The sequence below is a fragment of the Cavia porcellus genome, unplaced genomic scaffold, assembly GCF_034190915.1.
Source record: "Cavia porcellus strain 051 isolate PalLab524CR breed Dunkin Hartley unplaced genomic scaffold, mCavPor4.1 scaffold_8, whole genome shotgun sequence".
In the NCBI taxonomy this organism is placed as follows: Eukaryota; Metazoa; Chordata; class Mammalia; order Rodentia; family Caviidae; genus Cavia; species Cavia porcellus.
The window spans coordinates 73407209-73421236 of NW_026947491.1; positions in this window are offsets into that span (position 1 = coordinate 73407209).

Here is a 14028-nt window from a genome sequence, read left to right on the forward strand (position 1 = left end):
TTATACAGAAAAGTGTCCAATGTCCTTTTTCTTAAAAAGTAATATTTAAAACACTATAATTTTGTATTTTTTTTTACTTTACAAGATCTTAAAATCTTCAAAAAATGAAAATCAGTCTGAACTCTCTCCTTCAGCATGCTTTGCTTGGGAATAAATGTTATCCTCCAGTGATACTTCTAAGATGAGATGAAAGGGGTTGTTTACCTATGAAAACTAACAGAGTTCATAAGCAGGGGATGTGTAGTTCAAAAACAGGACACTTTAATCCTAAACCTTTTGAATTCTTACCATAAACCAACTTTGTTACATTAGTGCTTTCGATAAACATAAATTTTGCTCACTTAGAAAGCACATTTTTTAATGTCATAGCAATACTTTGAAAGCTTCAAATAATCTATGGCAAAAGGGATACATTAGAAACGTTCTGGAACAGTATTATAGAATAAAAGAACAATCAATCAAAATGATATACTTTTATTTACCACAGAGATAAAAATAATACATATTGTTAATTTATTTTCAGATTCTATGATAAACATAATAATTTTCTATTATTGCTATGAAAATGCAAGGATAGAATAATTTGGTTTATCAGAATCAAGGAAGAGTACACAAAATTTTTCTCACACATACTTTTCATGTAAGCTTAAACCATATTTCCACTGAGAATTTTGTTACTCTACATACATAGCTTTGCATACACTTAGGAACTAGACAACTGAAAAATTACAGAGGAAAGGACATTTGGCAATTTGTAAGAAGTATTGTATTAAAATCAGGTCTTCCTTATACCTGTGAATTCGGGGACTTTTTACAGAATAGCACAATTGTATGATAGCCAAAATAAGTTGCTCTGATCACTTTAGATCAATAGTCATTCTATTTTTGTGAATTTGCATTACAAGAAGATTATTAAGATTCATCTACACATATTTTCTCAAATATTGTCCCCTTTATGCCCAGACACAGACAGGCTTTTCCAACTATCACCAGGAACACAAGTTCTCTTTTTCTCCCTCTATTTAGTCTTTCATTTGCATAAGATAAGATATTTGCGGGTTTATAAAAGTAAACATACTGGCACTACCTGAATTAGATTCTTTAAGAATTTTCTGTAAATTACAGAGAATCTACACAGGATATTTTAAAAGATCGAAACTCCCTGGCTTCATTCAAAATTTGGAATGTATGTGGTAGGGTTGTGAAGCTTGTTTATGGCTCAGAAAGTCCTGGTCTCCCAGAAGGAAAGGTTGTTAGTAAACTCTACTGGGCTCCAATCATTACTCTGATTGTTCTAGCGGAAGCTCAGCAGTGGATAGCAGTCACAGAGTTCCAAAGATCAACAAGCTCATTTATTTTCACTCTCTGCGAACAGATATAGCCTGATAAGAAATGCTAAGAATAAAGATTACATACTAAAATATTCACATTTCCCCAAAATAATTTTTTCCAGAGCTCTATGACATGAATTTGACTATTTACTTCTGAGGATTTGCACTCGTATTTTATTAACTTGCAGCATCCACAAGTGCTTGACTGGCAGTTGTTTTATTTCCAACAAATCCCTAACGAATCATTTTCTGTAATTATAAATATTACCCAAACTTACAGAACATGCGTATAATGAGAACTTTTTTCATTATTGTTAGCTATTGAGGCATAACTGATATATAAATATTGCAGATTTTATTGTAAACATCTTGATGAATCTGAACACTTGCATTCCGGCGTTACCATGGTAATAATCAAGACACTGAGTGTATCCACTGTATCCAGCTATTTCCTTGTGACCTTCTGTGATCTTTGTTTTGGAGATTTTGTTTTGTTTTGTTTTTCATAAAATCGTATGAAACATAAAATCTGCCTTTTAAAAATATTTTTAAATGCACAATAAAGTGTTGTTAACCATGGATACTATGTTGTACAGGAGACCCCCAGAAGCTTCTTCTCTTGCATGACAGAAGCTTTATAGCCATCAAGGATACAATTTCCCATTTCTGCATCACTCTCTCCCTGACCCTGACAGCTACCATTCTATTTTCTGCATCCATGTGTTTGACTGTCTTCACTATCAAGGGGAATCTTGGAGTATGGCTTTCTGAGACTGATTTATATGATTTAGAAAATGGCCTCCAGGTTCAACCATATTGTTAACAATGACAGAATATCTCTCTTTTTAAAGCTTATCAGTATGCCATGGCACACATGTGCTAAATTTTCTTTATATATTCTTTTGTAAATGGACATTTGGTTATTTACATATCTTGCCTGTTATGTATAATGTTACAATGAATATGCAGGTGTAAATAACTTTAAAATACTGGTATCAGTTCTGTTGGGTCCAGACACAAATGTAGGGAATGAAATAGAAGGAAAATTTTGAAATTCACAAATATGTATAAATTAAGCAACATAATTCTGAACATCCAATTAATCAAGAAAATCAAAAGGGGCCAGATATAGTGGCTCACAACAATAACCCCAGCACTCAGGAGACTGAGGCAGAAAAATCTTTGCCAGTTCAAGATCATCCTGGGCTACAAATGAGCTTAAGGCCAGCCTGAACTGCATAGCTAGACTCTGTCTCAAAAAAAAAAAAAAAAAAAAAAAATCAAAAGGGAAACAAAAAACATCTTGGGCTTAATTAAATAAAAACATAAAAATTAAAATATATTATAACCATAAAAAGAAAAATTAAAACCTTATATGATTCATCAAAAGAAGAAATTTTATAGCAATAAGTGCTATATGAAGTACGTGCTAAATGAAGCAAGAAGAAAGGATCAAAAATTAACAACTCCACTGTATGTCTCAAGAAGAAAAAGAACTAAGCTCAAAGCTAGTAAACGAATGGAAATAGTTAAGTATAAGGTAAGAAATAAATGGAAGAGAAACTACAAAATAATACAAAATATCAATGAAACTGAGTTGTCTTTCTAGGACAGATACTTACAATTGACAGTTTTTAGGCAAAGACTAACAAAATTAAAAATGAAAGCAGAGTCATCAAACCTGCTACTACAGAAGAACAAGAATCATAAAAAATTCTACAAACATTTATACATCAACAAATTGAACAAGGTAGGAAAAAACGGATAAATTAAAAATAAGCCACTTTCCAAGACTGTCATAAGCAAATAGAAAATATGTACATACCAATAATTAATCAAGGAATTGAACCAATAGAAAAAGAATACACACACACACACACACACGCACAAAGATAGGTAAGATAGTTTATACAGCCAGTTTCTCTTAGTTTATTGAAAAGAAAGGTTTGTGCCAACATTTGAACAAGATATTGTGCCTGTATCCTGTACTCTGAATAACTACTATGAAGACAACAATGAACAATGTGATAATTATTGTAACTCTCTTACTAACCTGTTTTCAAACTTTTTTGTATTGTCATCTTTATCCTTTTTCTTCAAAATTAAGCAAAAAACATAACGACAAAGAAAAGTGCAATGTCATTTAGTTCCACTGATGAGTCTTTTGACACATTTAAGAGAAATTAATGACAATCTTTTTTAAAAAATTATGTTTTACACGTAAAAAGTTTAAGGCTAAGCTCTTAAAAATCTAAAATATAATTTTAAAATCATTGCTTCATTTAAGATGCCCTCAGGAAAATAAAAAAGCAAGCTCCAATCTTGATTTGAAAATAACCTCATTCCTAAACTACTTCAAAGTTAGTTTATTTATTTTTCCTGCTTATAGAAAGCTACTTTTCATCTCTCAAACCATTAAAAAAGTCTCCTTTCATTTGAAGAGGAATAATTGTCATATTTCTAACAGTTCATTAGTCCATGTAGTACACTCCAGTGAGATGTGTTATGTTGTTTGTCCGGCTTGAATAAAGCTGGCCCAAACAAAACAAAGGGCAGTGTGTGCTACTTTGATTATTCAATTCATCAAAATTAGGGTTAGGGTGAAACTAGTGTGTTCAGATTTGCTTACCAAAAAGACTATTATCCTCCAGTTTCACTAGTATGTAGAGGTTGGCTAAATTTATTTTGATTTTGTAAACTTAAGGGAAAATTCTTTCCTCAAGGATACAGTAACTCAAAAAAGAATGTATCACATAGAGTAATAACCAGCACTCACTGGATGTTAGTGCAATTGAAAAGAAAAATGATATGATTTAGAATCATAATGTCCAAAATTAAATTAAAGCTCTGATATTTACCAGTGCGATGTGTTCCACAAATATACTTAATTCTCATTTCTCTTAAGAGTTAGAATAAGTTTTAAAAAATGTCAGGAGAATCAAAATATAAAGCATACAAGGATGCTTTGTAAACACTCTTGTATCCAAATACTCTTAATACATAAAATATTAATAAAACACTAAAATGAAGCAAATATTCTAATTACTGTTACTGCATCACTGATATTTATCTCCTATTGTTCCCCGTAATAAGCATTACTTCAAATAACATTAACTTGGATTAAATAATGGAATGATACTGGCACCACAAGAGTACAGTACAAAGAAATAACATAGAAATATTGCTAGATTAATCATTCATCGTCTCGTTTCAATTTGTTCATTCATTTCCCATTTGTCTTATTGGCAATCCTTCTGTGTAATTTACTTTCATTCCTAGGACATTAGTGTATAACAAGATGAAAGATTTGCATTCATTAGTGGCTATGTACCAAACTATGATGATATCATGTTTTGATTACATTGTGTTTAGTTTTAATTTAATATTGATCTTGTACATTTCACCTACCAGAATGACAGAAAAATCTGAGACAAAAAAGAAAATGTTTAATGCAGTAACTCAAAAATTATATGAGGTGTGATAACAATGAGAAAATTAATAATAAATAAGGTAATGGAATTATGGGTAATAATATTGTCTAACAGCAGAAAAAATGCACAATTTAACAACATATATTTTTAAAAATAGAGCATCATATTATATCTTTCAGGTAAATGTTAATATAAGCACTTAAATAGGCTTGAACACACTAATCCAGCAGTCTAGAATGGAGGCCAGATGTTTTCCTGAGATTCTAGCAAAGTAAACATTGTTTGAAAATTAAATTAGGCATGGAGCAAATTGTTACATTTCAAACTATCTCAGATACCTTGATCATATCTGAAAATAACCTTAACATTTGATGTATTGTCTAGAAATTATCTTTAAATACTGTTCATGAAATATTTCATTTCAGAGCTGTAAGTTATGAAAAATAACACCTATAATTATAATCACCTTTACATTTATTATGCTTCAATATTTTCTTCAAAAATTATAGCTTCAGCTTACATGTGCCTGGTGCCCTGTTTTTATCTGCTCCACTCCTGAGCTTCTGCATTCATTCAATCACAAAGTCTGGTCTTGCCATTTCTGACTTCAATATTTTTCTATTTGTGCACACAACTGGGTTCTCTGCTTCTAATTTTATCACTTCTCTCAATCCCATCCATTCTAAGTTCAGCTATAGCAAATTAAGTCCTAACCACTAATATCCGAGTGTTTCACTTCATATTAAATATTTGTAACAGTTGTCTATTGACTGAAAGACAGAGTCAAAGTCTAGAAAAGAGACACAGTAATATTAGCAGTGAAATATGACCATGAAGAAGTAAATATTTTAGATAAAGTTCAGTGATGTGTACTTTCAATCAAAGTGTGATTTTCTTTAAACTTTAAACTAGAAAACTTACAAATCACTTTCTAAACTTACCACTCTATAATATCACCTAATGTTGAATAAATAAAATTTGCAAGCTAAAAATGAACCTTTCTTTTATAGAAGCAAGTAACAAAAACTGGTAAATACGCAAAGAAATGTCTATGATGTTGAGTTACAGCAGCTAACAAGTTGACAGAATTTTAATGGCAATTGAACAATGAAGAAATAAAGCAATATACATGGGTCAGTGGAAAATTAAAACACATGTATATAAATTAAAGTTATTTTGAAAAGGAAATAGTAGAGAAAATCTTAAACATGAAGTATAACAAGTCTATCACTTATTGATTATGTAACCTTGGAAAAGGAAAGTCCTCTGAGCCTCTTCCTTCACCAGAAAAACGGAAATGATTGTACCATATTGTCATGGCTTCTATCTAGTTGTTATCCCCCAAAACTTCACACACTCCTAAGTTGAGCTTTTCAGAGATGGCTGGGACTAGAGTGTGAGATTGTCAATTAAGAGTGTGTGGTAGCAAAATTAGTCCACTGCTTGGTTTAGTTCTTGGTTTAGTGTGAATAATGGAAAGACCACACTGGGTGTGTGTAGCACAGACCAATAGGCTTGAAGCCTGGGTTGAATAAAAGGAAAACAGAGGCATAATGCTGCTACCTCCTGCCTTCTGCCTGCCATTCCATAGACTATTTTTGCTTTCCCTGACTGCCATGTTGCCCTGCCTCGGAGCTAACAGGCTGTGTACTGAAACTTCTACTAACTGTAAGCTGTAATACACTTTCCTCCCTTTAATTTGTGGTGTCAGGCACTTTGTCCCAGCAGCCAGAAAGTAACTAAGACACACATCTTTGGTGGAAAATTTGAAGAGTAAATAATGGGCTTCAAATTACTCTCAGTCCTTGCATATTTTTTCTTTAATGTGGTCTTTTAAACTGTTTTACTTTTCTACACAAAATTTTTACAGGATGTGTTTAAAAATGAAAAATACTGGGAGAAAGTGTATATAATTACTTAGTAAAATTTGATACATGCTAAATATAATGAAAACATATGATTTAGATAAACAAACAAATGGAACAGTCTAAAAGCCAGACATATGTCTGAACTTAGACAATTTTAGTTCCATTCTCCAAGACTTGGAAAGTTAAGAATCAAGAAGTTATTTTATCAAGCAAAATATTAGCTATATGTTTCATTTAGCACTTTACCTCAAAAGATAAATTACCTGAGTTAAGGAGCTATATTAATTATTGGGCTATAGCTAATGATCAGGAACCTGAAAGAAATAAGATTAAAGGCTGTGACTAAGAACACAAGGGAAGAAATGCTTAACGAAACACTTCCACATAGGGTAGAACATCAATAAACTGATAGGTGAGTTCATCCACTTTGGATATTGATTGGCCCACCTTTCAGTAATCTAGTGCCTATTTAATGGGCCACAAAACGAAGTGGGTGTTCACAGTGGCATAATACGTGTCATAAAGTTACAAATTTTCTTTCATTAAGACTGATCTCTCTGTCACCTCTATCAGCTAGTGTTTAATAGGCAGTGAAAAAATAAAACTTTTGCATTCTCTACTGTGGCAAGCTGTCATGCTGGACAATGGCAGTTTGACTTCCATTACAAAGAAGGCAACGAAGCATCCTCATGGAAATAGACAATCATTACATTTTTGAATTTTCTTTCATTACTTATCCTGCTTCTGTCAGAACCACCATCTGTGGACTTGCTAAATGTCTTATGTACCCAGTGTTGTATCTCTGTAACGTTATTTACTTATATCAAGCAAATGGCAAAAGAAATACACAAAAGACTAATCCCCATGAGATTTATTGGTTTTACTTGTAAAACCTATGAAACAGTGCAAAGGTTGAGTGATAACTTAATTTCTTCTATAGCTACAAGGCTTAAAAAGACAATTCTACTCTTATTCCTAGTGGCTTATCACTTTTATTTTAGTATAATTATATTCTGGTCAGAGACACTTTTGATAAGAGGTTTATTCAAGTTTATCTCAGAGACCAAACCTGGATTCCTCAATGTAATCTAATCCTAAGAATTGTAAATAAAGGGAAATAGAATATATTAAATGTATAATATGTGCTAGATGAAGTGTTAGCTGTTTTTCAGATGAAACAGGCTCATAAAAGGAAACAACAGAGATGGTGTATACTCTAATGTAGATTGGCACATATTTGCATTTATTCCAAATAGTGTGATTTTTTAGTATGTAGTGTTGTAAAAAGGTCCATCATTGATGAAGAAAATTTCTACAGACATTTTAAACACACTAAAACAAGACTCGTATCTGCTTTAAAGAACATGTAGTGTCTCTCAAAGTGGAAAACTGCCCTGTAGAAAAATGTTGAAAATGAACACTTTTAAGAAAATATATTTCTTTCTATTCTATAATCTGCTTATTTGCCATATCTTCTGGAGGTAAATGCCTCCATAACAAGAATGTGGTCTATCTTGAATGCTTTTAGAGCTATAGTTCCTCAAGCAGTGCACAGTTGCTGGGCAAATGCTTCATAGAAATCTACTATATGACTGAAAGAATAAACGAATGAATGAAAACCAAACCATAAGATAGTAAGATTTGCCCCACCCTTTCATAGATTTCATGTACCTATAAATTGAGGTTCAAATGCCTGTCTAAGGCATTCTTTAGTATTCATGGGCCAAGTTGTTCCATCTGATTTTAAGATTCTGTTGTACAACTTCCTGTTTTGAGTAATGACTATATCTGGATATTTAGCAAATGAATATGGAATGACAAGACAACACAGAATACTAAAAGACTATCACCCTATTACTGACCTTAATAAGCTGTGAAGTTTTGACCAAATAATTCAATGGATTGGAGCATTTCTTTATCAGAAAAATGAGAGTAGATGTTGGATGTTGAGTTCTCAGATCAGTCCTGTAATCTAAACCGTCTCTGAATTACATGGTTGATTTTTCCTCCCCCTCAGGAGGGAGGGGTATTTTTGTTTAGTCTATACTTTAACACAGACATTTTATAAAATAAGGCATGTTTACTTGTATCTTTTTATTTATGACATATAACACTAAAGTACATAATATTTAAATATAAATCATGAAAATAGAAACTACTAGAAAATATGCCATCAACTGAATTTTATCAAATCAAGATAATTTTCCTGTTTTACTGATTATATATTTTAAGGGCAGTTAAACTGTGTAGTTTCCATCCAAAAAATTACTCTACAATAAAATGGCTTAAGATACTCAATTTTACCTTAAAGGTGAATTAGGTAGCCAGTACTATATAGTATAAACAATTAAGGGTTTTTCTACATACCTTAAAGAATTAGATAATACATTTACTTCTGTGAACAAACTTTAATTACTGTCATTAAATGGCTAAATTGATAACATTTAAAGGTCTTGGTATTCAATTTTCTTAAACTAATTAAAATACATAGAATATATTTTATTTCCACTGACTTTACAAAAATCCCTGATTAACATGCCAGATGCCACAGCTTTTCAAGCCTGACAAAGGCTCCCTGGAGTTAATGTCCGTTCAGCAGTTGTTGCCAGAGAACTGAAGCAGACTGTGCAAAGCCGCATAATCGTATGATTTCTCTCCTAGTGAGGAATTTCTGCTACAAAAGAGAATCCACTGACGACTTTTTAAAATAAAAAAGGTTTAAAATAATAAAATATAAAAATATGTGGATAATGACAAATTCTAAGAGCAAGTCACTGGTACGGTATCACTTGACATCCTAGCTTAAAAGCCCATATTTCAATTTATCCTTGTATGTTTTATTATTATACAATGCAAGTACATAGGAGCTGAGCTATATGAAGAGGTGCTTTGGTTGGTGCAGATTGTGTGTATTAATATTATTAAAACAGAAAATAAGGATGGTTAAATGATTTGATCCACTTTGATTTTTAAGTTATATATCTTTTTAAGAAACATGTTCAGTAATTAAGATTATCATAAGCAATCGTGGAGAAAAGTCAGCCAGTGAAATAACAGTCTTACAGCTACATAAAGAATGTTAGAGAAACCTATTACACTGCCACTGCCACTAAAATGGTCAACTGTGGAAGATGTCATTAATTCCCTCCCAGAATCTATTCTTCCTGTTTTGTTTTGTTTTATTAACAGAATCATGATTCAAATGAACAATATGCCATCTTTATAATAGATACTAATAATCAATCATGAGGGCACCTTTGCTGATCATGCAGTTTTCCTTGAAGCCAAAGTAGCTAAGGAGCATGTGATTCTCAAAAATCCTTAAGGAAAAGTCTGCAGGACACGTTTCTGAGGAAGAGCTTTCTTCCACAATAATGTACCTTTCGTGATATTTTTTTCCCTATTATTCTCCATCACTGTATTTTTATTGTTGAGATGAAGTTACTAAAGATTTCCCAAAGAACTACAAAATACTGATACTTACTAATTATCAGAGTCCCTGAACCAATTAGAGCCAACATCAAATTTCAAGTCTCTTATTATATAAGAAAATAAAATAAAATGAACTCTAGTCATTTACTGTTGCAAGCTGGATTTTCTATTACTTGTAGCCAAATGCCTTCCTTATTATTAGGCCAACAATTTAGAGTTACATCTCACTTTAATCATTCTTGTTAACAAACCAGCATGTTTTGCCTAAATTGCCCATTTGATCAATTCTATTGTCTCCAATTTAATCTACTTGCCTTCAGATACTCTCTTTATAATACAAAACTCAATTCATGTCCTCTTATAAGACTTTCAGTGTCTTCCCAATTCCCTTATGACAAACTTTAAAAGTCTTATTATAACCTGGATAATGTATACATTGATTGTATCTCTAGCCTCATTAATTTATTCATTAATCTAAAGATTAGACATGCACTATACATTTATTAATGATCTCAGAAGTGTGGGGCCAGCACATTCCTACTTTTATCACCAAAAAAGAATGGCCAAGAAGTATGAATTTTCTCTTGATCCCATCTGAGAAGGCTTAACCAGTTGGCTAATCAGGCGCTAGACTAGTATATTATCATATAAATAATACAAAATAATTTCTGGTTTCCCATTTCATGTGTCTTGAAAATATTCAAAAGGAATTATCCTTACTTTGTAAATATTTCTACTAAATATTTCTACTAAAATAGATTCTTCCATGGCCCATTAAAAGAACACAAGTGGTGCCAGGGTTTTAGCTCAGAGATACAAGCACCTGACAGGCAAGTGCCAGGCCATGAGTTTGATCCCCGGTACCAAAAAGCAAAACAAAACAAAAAAACCCACAAGTCAGCATTAATTGTCATTTTCTAAATCTCTATACTTAGGTAATGTATACAATTGTTTATTTCTATATGAAATACTAGTAGACTGAATATAGAAGTATTTGGTTATTTACTCAATTAATTATGAATATATGCTACCAAACATCCCCGGTAAATGTAGCTGATATTAGAGTACACATTAGTAAAGCAATAGGACAAAATATAAATATGCCTCCAACAACTCATTTAATTAGGCGGAACCATTGCACATGTGTTTTAATATTCGTTGAAGCAAAACAATTTTGATATTATTTGAAGCAAATTATTCACAGAAATGCACATTGGCATGGTATCTGATAATATCAAGCAATCACAAAATGATACACACTTCTAAAACAATTTGGCATGTAGGATAAAATACAGTAACCAAAACTGACGTGAACTCATGCTTTCAGGAGTTTAAATGTTTCATCACTTTCCTGCTCTTCAGATGGTACACGGTGTAACACTATGACTTAAGGGTTACTTTTTTTCTTACAAAGTTTATATAGAAATATTTCAAAAATAGGTTCTCAATGCAAGAAATGTTTATAGCAATGTTGCAGTCCTTTTAAAGGTTTTTATTACAAATATGCCATAGAATATGTGTTTTAACAACATTTATTTATCATGGTTGTTGAACCTGTGAAGTCCAGGATCATGGTACTGGCAAATAAAGAATCAAACGAGGGCCCAATTCCTGGTTTTCAGATGGCTATCATTTCCTTGTATACTTTCAATAAAGAAAAAAGATATAGTGCTAACTTCTTCTACATCTTATGTGGAATTTAATCTCATCATACAATCCCATAGTAATGATCTCATTATCTCCCAAAGGTCCTACCTCCTAACACTAGCTCATTGGAGGTTAGAGTTTCAACATATGAATTTGCAGAGTATACGCACAATCCATAGCTATCATGTGTATATGGAAAATGTCAAAATCAAAGTTATACTGTGAAGGCATACAGGCTAGGAAGTAAATGTGTATTAAAACTCATTTCACAAAGAAAAGAATAAGCTCCACTCCTACTCAGCAGGTTTATCCTTGAACGAATATGCAGATGTTGAATGTTTTGCATGAGATATATAAAAAATCACAATAAATCTTACGTTTACACTATGTTTTATAGTTGTAAAACCTGTGCTTTCATTTGCTTTTTTATTTTATTTTCATGTCAAGTCTGTCAATATAGATATTTTAGACATTTAGAATGGATTATCTAAATATTTTAATTGTCATTAATTATACTAGAAAAATTATTCTTATGTACTTTTTATTTAAAATAGCAATTTTTATATGAAATCACAATCATTGGAATCAAGCAGATCTACATTTGACTGTAAGGTGTTCTGGTTACATAATGTCACCTAACTTCTCTAAGTAAAGGGTTTTTCTCAAATTTGTTGAAATTCTTTAGAAGACTAAGTAGATTGTCATATTTAAAGTGCCTACAGTTTAGCACAAGGCCTTGAGTATGGTAAAAACCTAAAATGCTTACTCACAAACCCTCTTTCATTTCTCTTTCGCTTCCTTTTATGAAAATGTATCTGTGAGTCAAAGAAAAAAGAAGGTTGAGAGTGTGACATGTATTTTTTATTTCATGGAAAAATGACAAGTCTATGAAATTTTTCCTGACCTCATCCTAAGAATAGATTTCAGCTGCTGAAAATTCATGGGCTGAACCCTGGGTCTAGCTTATAAAAGCAAAACAAAAATTGAATAATTTGCAGGTATAGTATCTTTCTCCTGCCATATAGCAAAATACTTCAAAAGTAGGAAATTTTCCATACCACATAATATACAAAATTCCAGAAATCCATCACAGGGACAAAAATCCTAAAAGTTGTTATAGAAAGTCAAAGAATCACATACAAAGGCAAGCCCATTAGAATCACAGCAGACTTCTCTACACAAAACTTAAAAGGCCAGGAGGGCTTGGAGTGAAGTGTCTAAAACCCTAAAAGATAGCAACTTCCAACCCTGATTATATATACTGCAAAACTTTCCTTTAAAATTGATGGAGAATTCTTTATAACAGTCACCCTTTTGAGAGTGAGATGGAATCTCAGCATTGTTTTGATCTGTATTTCTTGAATAATCACTGATGTTGAGCATTTTTTCATATTTTTATTTGCCATTCATACTTCTCCATTAGAGAACTGTGTATTCATCTCAGATATCCACTTTTAGATTATGTCTTTACATATCAGAGGAGTCTATTTTTTGGGGGGAGTCTAATTTTTGGGGGGGAGGAGTCTATTTTTTTCAGATCTTTATATTTTCTAGATATTAGTCCTTTGTCTAAGGAGTGGCTAAATTTTTCCTTCTATGAGATTTCTTTTCACTCTGTTGATGATTTATTTTGCTATGCAAAAGTTTTTTTTTTTAATAAGATGAGATCCCAGTTGTGAATTCTTTGAAATACTTCCCATGCAATCAAGGTTTTGTTCATGAAGTCGTTGCCTACACCTATGTGTTCAAGAGTTTTAATTATTTTTCTCTTCTAGCAGATGTGTTGTTTCTGTTTTAATGTTTAGATCTTTGATCCGTTTTGATTTTAGTTTAGTGATGGTGAGAGACATTGGTCTAGTTTAGTCTTAAGTGTATGGAAAGCCAGTTTTCTAGCATCATTTATTAAAGAGGTATCTTTCTTCCAGTAACCAATAACAAATGCTGGCAGGACTGTGGGAAAAAAATCCTTCTCCACTGTTGAAGTGCAGACTGGTGCAACCACTGTGGAAGTCAATATGGAGATTCATAATAAAATAGGGCTAGAGATCCCATTTGACCCAGCTAATCTTCTACTTGGTATCATCCCAAAAGAATTAAAAACATCACACTACAACAATATATGTGAACCTATGTTTTTAGTAGCACAGTATATACTAACCAAATCTTGGAAACCACCCAAGTACCTATTGACCGACGAATAGATTTAAAAAATGTGATGCTTTTACACAACAGAATACTACTCAGCCATAAAGGATAAACTAGAGGCATTTATAGCTAAACAGATGGAACTTTTAACCACATTCTTAAGAAAAAGAATGA